Consider the following 12,871-nt stretch of genomic DNA (forward strand, 5'->3'; position numbering starts at 1 on the left):
AACCTGCCTCAAAAACAATGGGCAGAGGCACAAAAACAGATTGCAGCTGTTATGGATATGGGAGCTTTTCAAAATGTTCCACAAGAAGAACAGAGCCAAGGATTTTACTCACGACTTTTCCTAGTACCCAGAAAGTACAAAGCATGGAGACCAATACTGGACCTGTCAATCCTAAATACTTTCCTGGATGTTCCAAAATTCAAAATGTTAACACTACAACAACTCTTGCCCATGCTGGGCAAAGAGGCTTGGCTAGTTACTTTGGATCTCAAGGAGGCATATCTGCACTTCCCAATCAGACAATCATGCAGAAAATACCTCAGATTTATAGCAGGCTCAATGCATTATCAATTCTCTGCACTGCCCTTTGGCTTATCTACTGTGCCCAGGGTATTCACAAAATGCCTGGCACCAGTAATTGCATTTTGCAGGCAAAAAGGAATTCAAATATATCCCTACTTGGACGACTGCCTTATTCAAGCAGAGAGCAAGGACATTCTTCTAAAGCACTTGGAGTTTATAAAATGATTACTAATTTGCCTAGGGTACACAGTAAACGAAAATAAATCAAAACTAGTGCCCTCTCAAGAGGTAATATTCCTGGGTCCAAGCTTGAATACAACTACCCAGATGGCTTATCTCACACCAGACAAACAAAGGCAACTGACTCATTACTTTCAAATGATGGCAACAAAGACCCAGCTCCCTGCAAGAAAAATTCTGCAGGCCCTGGGTTTCATGGCATCTTGTATTCTACTAATTCCATATGCCAAACTGCATATGAGGAAACTACAGTGGTATCTAAAAAGTGTTTGGACTCAGCATTGTCACAGCCTAGAGACAATCATAACCTTGATTCCCTGCCTACAACAGGAGTTCCGATGGTGGTCACAGGCCTGTCACCACAACAAGGGACAGCCTTTCACCTTACCTACAGCCAGGCAGACAATAACAACGGATGCATCAGATTACGCCTGGGGAGCACATATGGCAGGAAATGTATTCAGGGCACGTGGCCCAAGGAACAACTGCATCTTCACATCAATCAAAAAGAGATGCTAGCTGTACAGAATGCCCTGACAGCCTTCAAGGACCTAATACATCCAGGACAATTATTAATAAAGATGGACAATACCACAGTTATGTGGTACATAAACAAGCAAGGGGGCACACATTCTTACCCCCTATGCAGACAAGCCATGACTTTGTGGAACACAGCATTGACTTACCAGGTACATCTGCAAGCACAATTCCTGCCAGGAACAAAAAATACACTGGCAGACGAACTAAGCAGAAATCTCATGGATCCTCATGAATGCAAGCTAAATCCACAAGTGTTCAACTCTATTTGCCTCCCCTCACAATTACCAATTACAGAAATTTTGCACAAGGACTTATCACTCTCAAGCATGGAAAGTGGATGCTCTATCTTTCAACTGGAAAAATCTGACAGTCTATGCCTTCCCTCCGATGCCTCTTCTCACCAAGGTGCTTCTAAAAGTAAGACAAGAGAGGCCAAAAATGATCCTGATTGCACCAGACTGGCCACGCCAGAACTGGTACCCACTCCTAAAGATTTTGTCCCAAGGCCCACCTTGGCCTCTACCTCAAATCCCTCATCTTCTGACACAGCAAAACAATCAGATTCTGCACAGTCAACTCAGAACCTTAAACCTGACAGCATGGCAGATAATGTAGCCACTCAGACTGCACCTCTCTCTAAAGCTGTTATGGATATAATTTTGGAAGCCAGGAGACCCAGCACTAGGAAATCTTATGTGGAAAAAATGGAAGAGGTTCTGTGCTTGGAACCAGACACAAGGGCTCGACCCACTGGTCCCTAATATGCCTCAGATTTTACAATACCTGACTGAGATGTTGAACAAAGGCCTATCTTTTTCTTCTATTAAAATGCATGCCTCTGCCATTTCAGCGCATTACAATACGGATCCTCCAATTTTTTCACATCCTCTACTACAACAATATCTCAGAGGGGCAAAGAATATAAGACCCCCTAGGAGAGCACCAGTGCCTACTTGGGACCTCAATTTTGTTTTAGAAAAACTAACACTACCACCTTTTGAACCAGCCAGCACAGCTGATCTAAAATTCTTGTCATGGAAAACTGCTCTGCTCCTAGCAATAACTTCAGCAAGAAGAGTTTCAGAGTTACAGGCATTGAAGGCTGTGGAACCTTTCCTCATTTTTCACCAGGACAGGGTTTCTCTAAGGACGAACCCAACATTCATGCCAAAAGTGGTCTCCAATGTGGCCTTAAACCAAACTGTTAATTTGCCTACTTTCTACCCAAATCCCCAGAATAAAGGGGGGAGACTTCTGCACTCTTTGGATATTCACAGGCAGCTATGATTTTACTTGGACAAAACAAAAGCTTTCAGAAAATCTGAGCAACTGTTTGTAGCATATGCTGTAGGATCACAAGGAAAACCTATTACAAAGCAGACAATCTCCAAATGGATAGGACACTGCATCCGCTTCTGTTATGCACAACATGGCAAATCTGTGCCTAAGTGCATTAGGCCTCATTCTACCAGAGCAGCAGCCACTTCAGCAGCTTTCCACAGTGGGGTACCAACCAAAGACATATTAGAAGCTCCAACCTGGAGCTCAGTGCACACTTGTACCAAGCACTACCACCTACCTCTCTACTCCAAATCCAGAGTGGGCTTTGCCACTGCAGTTCTGCAGGGCTTATTAGCTTTGCCTAATCCAATCTAGACCCAGCCACCCTACCTAAGCTTTGGGATTCTACCCAAGTGTAATGACTGCAACAGTGAAACACGATGAACATAGTACAGTTGTGTACCAACCATAAATGTAGATGTTCGAGTGTATTCACTGTTGCAGTCCTGGTTACCCACCCACCATCCCCCTCTTTGCTGGGACTATTCTGTACTTCTCAGCTCTATACAACCTATGTGATGTATTTGCTTTTAGAAGAAGAAAATGTTTTTAGTGATATATGCATGGTTGTTTGGCATATTTTTATCTTTACAGCCTTCATATCTGGGGGCACCTGACATTTGGGACAAGAAAAACTGAAGAAAATGGCATAGGTTGCAACTTTTATACCCCTGGCGCACTGACGTCAGGGAAGAGGCGACAGCAACCGACGCCGGACCAAGACTTTGGAACTCGGGCCGACTATGGGTCACCTGCCAGCAGGATAACCCCAAGTGTAATGACTGCAACAGTGAATACACTCGAACATCTACATTTATGGTAGGTACACAACTGTAATTTGTGTAAGTTGCGCTTACCGTGATAGTTGATATTCAAGGAAGTCACTGCTGCAATAGCTTCACCCTCCCTCCATCACCCTTTTTTCTTTATATAGATATGTTTTTGGATAATGTTATGTGTTTCCAACCTTGCGTTTAGTCAGGACACTGGGTTGTCTCCTTTTTGGAGACAAGAAAGTCCTGAAGAGTTTTGGCACCCAGACTGTTTTCTCCCTTTGGAGGTCAAGCCACAGCAACCTGGGTGAATGGATGTGAGGCAAGCAAAGACTTTGAAAGATTGGCCAGTCATTCTATCCTCGTCAGGTTATAATGCGTATAGTTAAGGTTACTGAAGCAGTGATTTCATTGAACATCTACTGTTATGGTAAGTCAGACTTACGCAAGTGTACTTTCTGCATCTTGTGTCAGTTTGATTTTCTTATTTTGGAAGGTTTGTGTACTGTAACACTCAATATGGCAAGGTTGATTCAATGGAAATTGCACAAATATTGCAATTTAGTAGTAGTCTGGAAACATTGGAAACATGAAACACAAGAAGTTACAGAAAATGACAAGGGTGATTATAATCCAAATCTGAATGTTAAAGTAGAAGCAAAAAAGAAAGATTTTGTAGTTAAATGAAAAAGAACAAAAGTAGCATTCATTATTGAAACTGCCACATCTAGTGTTTGTAGTGTTCAGCATACTTTGAGACTTAAAATTAGAAACTGTGAAACATGGAAACAGAAAATAGAGCAGTAGGGAACAAACGACACTCAGATAGTCCCTCTATTACTGTGAACAGCTGAACAGATAAAAAATGATTTTCCAAGCATATTTGATTATACTGCAGTTGTAGGTAACTCCTTGCAAATTGTAGAAAGAGGCAGATGCTCTTCGTGTTTCACTGTTGCAGTCATTACACTTGGGTTATCCTGCTGGCAGGCTACCCTCAGTCGGCCTGAATTTCAAAGTCTAGGTCCGGCGTCAGTTGCTGTCGCCTCTTCCCTAACGTCAGTGCGCCAGGGGTATAAAAGATACAGCCGACGCCATTTTCTTCAGTCTTTCATGCTGCGCGGTGCCCTGAAGCAGAAGCAGTTCGCAAGTGCCAGTCGGCCGACTCCTGAGATTTTCGTGTTCGAATTTCAGATCTGAAGTCTTCATTAAAAGCTAAGTACCCCATTGGGGAAAACTTTTTTCTTGCTCCAGACCTATGTCAGAAAAAGTTAATAATTGTATTTCTTGTGGGAAGCAAATACCTCATAAGGACTTTCATTCTTACTGTATTCCTTGCCTAGGCCCTGACCACAACGTTGCTAGTTGTCGGTTTTGTGCTAGATTTAATCAGCACACTATTAAGCACCGGTACGATTTTGCATTTCACTATTTTGGCAGAAGATTTAATTACACAATGCCGTAGGATAGCCATCCGACTACCGGAATTCACAAGAAATGCAAAGAAAAAGAAAAGGACCGGCATTCGAGGTCCTAAACCGACGACGAGGCTTCCTCTAAGCCAGTCGCCGGTTCTCAGTGAGGCGCTTTCGCATCCCCTGACGCCTGCTACTTTGGACCCGCAGGCCACTACAGACTCCCATGTGGAGTCGCCTGGAAGCCCAAGGTATTGGAACTTCGGAGACTATTCCCTCAGATGGGACCGGAGCTGCTGAGCAGGCATCGGCTTCTGAGGGTGTTTTCAGACCTACTCAGTTGTACATTAAAGTGACTCCAGCTACAAAGGCAAAGACTAAAGCACCTTTAAAGACAAATAAACAAGTACAGCAGCCTCATGATCAGGCCTCCATGCCCAAAAAACAAATGCTCAAAATGGCCGAAGACCTAATTACTTTGATCAGGGGTTCCCGTCCCCCTCCTGATAAGAGGCCTAGGCAAGAGACAGAATATGAATCTTCAGATCAGGTTTCCATTTCATCTGATTCCTCTTCTGATCAGGAATACTCTCTTCCTCCCTATGAGGATTCTGATGCTGAAGAATCTATCCCTTCAGCCTCTCCTCCTGAGGATTACTCTTTTGGGGAAACCTTGCATACCATGAGGAAACATTTCCACTGGGAGAGCCAAGATTATTCAGAATCTAAGAAAAGGCTCAGAGACTTCCTTTTACTCCCACAACACAGGCCCCTAGCTATTCCACCTGTGTTAGACATTGTAGATGATGTATTTTCAGAGTCCAGTCTGACCCCTGACTCCTTACCTCCAGCTCCTGTTAAGCCGGACAGGTACTACAGGGTGCCTCTCTCTCATAAATTCGTTTTCAAAAACCCTGCTGCTGACCCAGAAACTATCTCTCAGGGTCCCAAAGGGGTCAAGGCATCCACTGCAAAAAACCCTACCCCCTCTGACAGGGATTCTAGGGCATTGGACAGATGGGGGAAGAAGATTTACACCTCTGCTACCTTGGCTATAAGGGCTTTAAATTGTCAGTTTCATATGCTCAAATATCAGCAATATATTATGTCACCGCTTAAACAGAAAATGTTGATAAATTCTGAATGTGCAGAAAACAAAGAAATGCAGGATTTATTGCATGCAGCTGAGCAAGTTGGAAAGCATACTTTGCAATGTGGTTTTGATTCTTTGGAGGCCTCCTGCAGGGCCGCTGTTACGGGTTCTGTCATCAGGAGGCATGCTTGGTTAAAGGAACAAAATCTGCCTGACCATGTCAAAGCAAAATTATTAGATGCTCCATTACAGCATGATACCTTGTTTGGTGTTAAAGCAGAGGTGGTTTTAAAGAAAATGGAGGACAAAGCTAAATCTATGCAAACGGTTAAGGATTTCTTACAGGTCCAGCCTCCAAGATTTAGCAGACACTGGCCTACAAAGAATTGTCCTTTCCAGTGTCGGACAGACCACAAAGGGGCAGATACAGACGCCCAAGAGGCAGATCCCAGCCCCAAGGTTTGTACAGATCTAAACAATGGGGTGCTTCCACCTCCAAAAGTGGAGAAGACAAATCACAGCCATACAGGAAACAGTCCCAATGACTCCCCCCTGCCTGCACCAAGCACTTATCTTCTGGCAGCACCTTTAGGGGGGGGAAACTAGCACTTTTTGCTCAAAATTGGCACATAATTACCCAGGACAAATGGGTCCTAGACATAGTGTCACAAGGCTAGAAGTTTCACTTCCATACCCTGCCAAGGACAAACGGATGGCCAGACCTGCCAAAACATCAATGGGCAGAGGCACAAAAACAAGTCTCATCCCTCATGGACATGAGGGCCATTCAACAAGTACCAGAGCAAGAGCAGGGACAAGGATTTTATTCAAGACTGTTCTTGGTACCAAGAAAGGACAAGACCTGGAGACCAATACTGGACCTATCTATTCTAAACACATATCTGGATATACCAAAATTCAAAATGTTGACTCTACAGCAACTTCTGCCCATGCTGGGCAAGAAGGCTTGGCTTGTGACTTTAGACCTAAAATAGGCATACCTGCATGTTCCAATCAGACAAACATGCAGAAGATACCTCAGATTCAAAGCTGGCTCACTGCACTACCAATTCTCTGCACTGCCCTTTGGCTTATGTACTGCACCCAGGGTCTTCACAAAGTGCCTGGCACCAGTAATTGCATTCTGCAGACAAAGAGGAATACAGATATATCCTTACTTGGATGACTGCCTCATTCAAGCAGAGAACAAGGAAATTCTACTACAGCATCTGGCGTTTGTAAAGAGATTTCTAACAGGCCTAGGGTACACACTCAGCGAAAAGAAATCAAAACTAGTACCCTCTCAAGAGATAATATTCCTGGGTGCAAGCTTAAATACAACTGCCCAGATGGCTTATCTCACGCCAGACAAACAAAGGCAACTGACTACATATTTCAAACTGTTGGCAACAAAGGCCCAGTTATCTGCAAGAAAAATTCTGCCGTCTTTGGGCTTCATGGCATTCTGCATTCTACTAATTCCATATGCGAGACTGCATATGAGGAAACTTCAATGGTACCTAAAAAGTGTTTGGGCTCAACATTGCTACAGCCTGGAAACAATAATTACCCTCATTCCCTGACTGCAACAGGAATTTCGATGGTGGGCGAAGGCTTGTCACCAGAACAAGGGACAGCCATTCACTTTACCCCCAGCCAGGCAGACATTACACATGGGTTGGGAGGGTGGCCTAATGGTTAAGGTGGTTGCCTTACAAACACAAGGTGCAGGGTTTGAGTCTCACAAGGGATAATTGGCTAGGCTTGCAAGGGCAGTTAGCCTAGTACTAACCTATATCCTGCATTCTTTAATAAATAGGACATGCTGAAGGGACAGATTCATAACCCAGAGGCTCCCTTTACTCTGGAATAAAATCCCAGTCCAGGTTAGGCAGAGTCCCTCATTGACTCTCTTCAAGAGGAATCTTGATGAGTGGATGGGAGATCGTAGGTTTACCCTGGATATCACTTCTGTGTCACTGTTAGACAGAGGCACAGTATACTAACCTCGAAAAAGGGCATAGCAAAATTAATTTAAAATGGGTGGCGAAAGCCAAACACACTCTGGCTAGGCTTATAAATGCCCTAGGGCAGATAGCCTAGTATGAACCTATGAACGGATGCATCAGATTATGCCTGGGGGGCCCACATGGTAAGAAGATGTATTCAAGGCACATGATCTGCAAACCAAATGCATCTACATATCAATCAAAAAGAGATGCTAGCTGTTCAGAATGCCCTGACAGCCTTCAAGGACCTACTTCATCCGGGACAACTACTGATAAAGACAGACAACACCACAGTCATGTGGTATATAAACAAGCAGATAGGCACTCATTCCTACCCCCTTTGCAGACTAGCCATGAGTTTGTGCGACACAGCATTGACTTACCAAGTACATCTGCAGGCACAATTCCTGCCAGGAAAGGTAAATACTCTGGCAGACGAACTAAGCAGAAACCTCATGGATCCCCACAAGTGGAAATTGGAACCACAAGTCTTCAGCATGATTACAAGGAAATGGGGATGCCCTGATATAGATCTATTTGCCTCTCCTCACAACTACCAACTAAAAAGATTCTGCACAAGGACTTATCACAGACAAGCATGGAAAGTGGACGCCCTATCTTTCAGCTGGAAAAGCTTAGCAGTATATGCCTTTCCTCCACTGCCTCCACTCCCCAAGGTACTCCTAAAGGTCAGGCAAGAGAAGCCAAAGATGATACTGATTGCCCCAGACTGGCCCCGCCAGTACTGGTATCCAGTCCTAAGGAACTTGTCTCAATGCCCGGCTTGGACCTTGCCTCAGATACCTCATCTACTGTCCCAACAAAACAATCAGATCCTGCACAGCCAACTCAAGACCTTAAATCTGGCAGCATGGCGGTTAATGTAGTCATACAAAACGCACCTCTCACTAAAGCTGTGATGGATGTCATTTTGGAGGCCAGAAGGCCTAGTACCAGAAAATCTTACGGTGGAAAATGGAAGAGATTCTGTGCCTGGAACCAGGCACAAGGAATTGACACAGCTGTACCAAATATTCCTCAGATTTTGCAATACGTAACTGAGATGCTGGACCGCCTATCCTTTTCATCAATTAAAATTCATGTCTCTGCCATTTCTGCTCATTACAATACAGAGCCACCAATCTTTTCACATCCTTTGTTAAGGCAGTACCTCAGAGGAGCCAAAAACTTAAGGCCTCCAAGGAGATCACCAGTACCTGCATGGGACCTCAATTATGTCTTGGAAAAACTCACCCTGCCTCCTTTTGAGCCAGCCGCTACAGCTGATATAAAGTGTTTATCTTGGAAAACAGCTCTGCTCCAAGCAATAACCTCTGCAAGATGAGTCTCAGAGCTACAGGCACTCATAGCTGTGGAACCTTTTATCATTTTTTATCCAGACAGGGTTTCTCTGAGGCCAATTCTGACATTTATGCCTAAGGTTGTGTCCAGTGTGGCGCTTAACCAAAATATTCATCTGCCTACTTTTTTATCCAAACCCACAGAATAAGGGGGAGAGAATTCTGCATTCTTTGGACATACACATACAGCTACGCTTCTATTTGAACAGAACCAAAGCTTTCAGAAAGATAGAGCAACTACTAGTGGCATATGCTGCAGGAGCACAAGGAAAGGCTATCTCAAAGCAGACTATTTCAAAGTGGATAGGCCACTGCATTCATTTCTGCTATTCACAGAATGGCAAGCCAGTGCCTAAGGGCATTAGGCCACATTCAACTAGAGCAGCAGCCACCTCAGCAGCCTTCCTCAGGGGAGTACCAACCAAAGACATTTTAGAGGCTGCTACCTGGAGCTCAGTGCACACCTTTACAAAGCACTATCACTTACCACTCTACTCTAAATCCAGGGCAGGCTTTGCCACTGCAGTTCTGCAGGGCCTCATAGCCACTCCTAATGCTGTTTAGCTCCAGCCTCCCAACCATAGCTTTGGGATTCAACCCAAGTGTAATGACTGCAACAGTGAAACACGAAGAACATAGTATAGTTGTGTACACTTACCATTAATGTAGATGTTCGAGTGTATTCACTGTTGCAGTCCAGGTTACCCACCCACTATCCCCCATATCTTTGCTAGAACTTATCTGCACTTCTCTAATCTATACAACTTATGTGGTGTGTTCGCTTATATATGAAGGTATAATATATTTTGTGCATGCATGTTTTTATTGGCATATTTTTAGCCTACCCTTTTGGGGGCACCTGACATCTGGGGCAAGAAAAACTGAAGAAAATGGCGTCTGCTGCATCTTTTATACCCCTGGCGCACTGACGTCAGGGAAGAGGCGACAGCAACTGACGCCAGACCTAGACTTTGGAATTCAGGCCGACTGAGGGTGGCCTGCCAGCAGGATAACCCAAGTGTAATGACTGCAACAGTGAATACACTCAAACATCTACATTTATGGTAAGTGTACACAACTGTACTTTCTGGGTACATTGTGAGTACTGAAAAGTTACTTTTGGCAAACATCAGACACTGAAACAATACATATTTCATGAATTTTTTGTTATACTTTGACTAACTGTGGGGGGAGGACCATTCCTGTTGTGGCATGAGAAACCTAGTGTTTGGATAATATTAAAATTAAAGGTTGTTTTGAAGTTTGTCAGCCAATACAAATTCAACCAAAAGTTGCACCAAACAGTCGAAAAAGTAAAAACACCGATGCAGAACGACAAAACCTCCACTTTTTATTAAGACAATACAATTTAAAATCCACATTAAGGGCTTTCACCCAGGAATCTCCCAAGTTCATCAGAACATTTCATACATAAAATAGCCAGCCTTTTATAAAATAAAAGGCTGGCTATTTTATGTATGAACTGTTCTGATAGGCTGGTTATTTTATGTATGAACTGTAACGATGAAGCTCTGGAGATTCCTGGGTAAAAGAGCTTAATGTGGATTTTTAACGTGGAGATTTTGTGGTTCTGCATCAGTGTTTTTACTTATTCGAGTGTTTGGAGCCACTAGAGATGGTTCTCTGCCTTCATCTCCTGTTTATGTATGATTATATTTTTCCTTTAGGCTCTGGTCATGGCTGAAATAAGTCCCTGGATCAGCCAAGTTGACTCAGTTAGCAGATGCTAAAATAAGTAAATCAAATAAAACAACATATTTATTTATTGATTGGTTGACTGATTGATTGTCTGTGTTGTCTGCGTAGGTTGACTAGTCCTGGAACCCTTCTCTGCCATGACCAGGTTGCAGAAGCATAGAAAATTACAAAATCAGTATGATTTGTAACACAAGCAAGGTTCAGTGTTTGCATAACTATTGGTTACAGCACTCCAGAGCATCTTTCTGGTTCAGCATTACAGTACTACAAGTTGCGTAACATTCTTATTTATGTTGGAGTACAGTGTTCAACTTGCAACTTGCAGAGCTGGTACAAATATTGTTTATCTTACTTGTCAGCAGAAGCATAATTTGAGTAGGGCAAATAAGATGGCTACCCAGGGCATAAGGTCTTAAAGGGTGCAGTCTCCTAATGCCAATGGTTTGGAAGTGAAGTACCAGCATTCAGATATGAATGCTAATACTGTGTTTGTGGTCATGGCAGAAGCACTTTGTGTGTGGTACTATAACTGTAGCAAACTACTAGTAGCAAGCTGTTTGCTAGAACAGTTTCAGAGCAAAAGAGGTTTTGTATTTTTTTCTTTTTTCTCTTCAACTTAGAAACGGGGTGGAGACACCAGACTTGAGAAGTGCAAAGGACAGGGAAGCCAGATTGTGGAAATGCACAGGGTCCCAGATAACCAACCTATGGCTTTGCATACTATTAAAATAATATTGTAGGAACAGAGAACGAAGATTAAAGTATTAAAGATGAAATATTAGAGGTAGGGTGTCATTTCTGTTACGAGGGTAGGAAGAGAAGGACGCAGTAGTAGAATACAAAAGGAGGAGGAGAACAGCTTTCTGAGGGCAGGAGTTTTGTATGTACATATTTATGTAGTTTGATTCCTATATTAGGATTCGGGCTTATTACACAAGTGACAAGTTATAGTTTTGTGGAAGAGTTAATAGAAAGCTTATCCTTTATCTATGGAATAGGGGCATTTGTAAGTCCTGTAAGTGTATATAAAGTTTTGTTTGGAATGTTTTATAATCTGTAAATTGTCTGATTCCAGGTGGTGTGAACAGTTTTGCTAATGCTCCTTTCACTGATATTACAAGATTAAGAGGAGGGCCCTGACTAGAGGTATAGCACTGCTTACTTGTCTTAAGGAGTATTGAGAGTGCTTCGCTTATAGTTCAGCTCCCAGAGAAGGGCAGTAGTGTTCATGCAGGATTTTAAATATGAGACATGCCAAGAAGGAGTGTGACCCTAGCTGGGATGGAGAGGTAGCTAGTTTTCTATAGTGCGACACAGTCTTCTTCTTCTTCTTTCGGCTTTTCCCGGTTAGGGGTCGCCACAGCGGATCACCTGTCCGCTCATGATTGGCAGTAGAGTTTTACAGTGTCGAGTTTCCAGCCCGGCACCCAACCTTCCACAGAAGGCACACACATGCACACACTCATACCTAGGGCCAATTTAGAGTGTCCAATGCACCTACAGCATGTCTTTGGGATGTGGGAGGAAACCGGAGCACCCGGAGGAAACCCACGCGACCACAGGGAGGACATGCAGACTCCGCACAGAAGGCACCCCAGCCGAGGATCGAACCAGAGAACCTCTTGCTGTGAGGTGACAACGCTAACCGCTGCACCACCGTGGCCGCCCTATAGTGCGACACAGTGATTGTCTTTATAAGGATCTAGATTAGTAAGTCTAAAGATGACATTGATAGTGGTTTCAACACGAGGCATGTTTCTGGCAGAGTCAAGTGGAAGTACAAGAAGGTCATGTCCGAGTCTTGGAACAATTACATTCTTTGCTGTGGCTCTACCCGATTCAGTGGCCAGATGGCTAGAGGTAGCATAGGTAACTCTAAACTGTGTAATGTTCTTGGTTTGAGATTTGAAAGAGAGGGTGGGTTCTAGTGTAAGCCCATGTTATTTGGAGGCTTATACTGATTTCAGGGGGGATGCATTTTTTAGAAGGCTTGAGTGTGTGCATTTATTTTTGATGCAGAAGTCATGATGGAAGTTTTATTGTCATTCATTGTTTTATTATTCGTTGTTACTTTTTC

At 43.5% G+C, this 12,871-nt stretch overlaps 1 protein-coding gene across 4 annotated transcripts in view; it reads left to right on the forward strand.

Annotated features, from left to right (window-relative positions):
• Nucleotides 1–12,871, forward strand: part of LOC122809252 (myosin-10-like) — a 3,714,157-nt gene that overhangs the window by 1,617,811 nt on the left and 2,083,475 nt on the right. The window lies entirely within an intron of this gene.

This window comes from Protopterus annectens, chromosome 1.part1, assembly GCF_019279795.1.
Source record: "Protopterus annectens isolate FY-2018-M chromosome 1.part1, PAN1.0, whole genome shotgun sequence".
In the NCBI taxonomy this organism is placed as follows: domain Eukaryota; kingdom Metazoa; phylum Chordata; order Ceratodontiformes; family Protopteridae; genus Protopterus; species Protopterus annectens.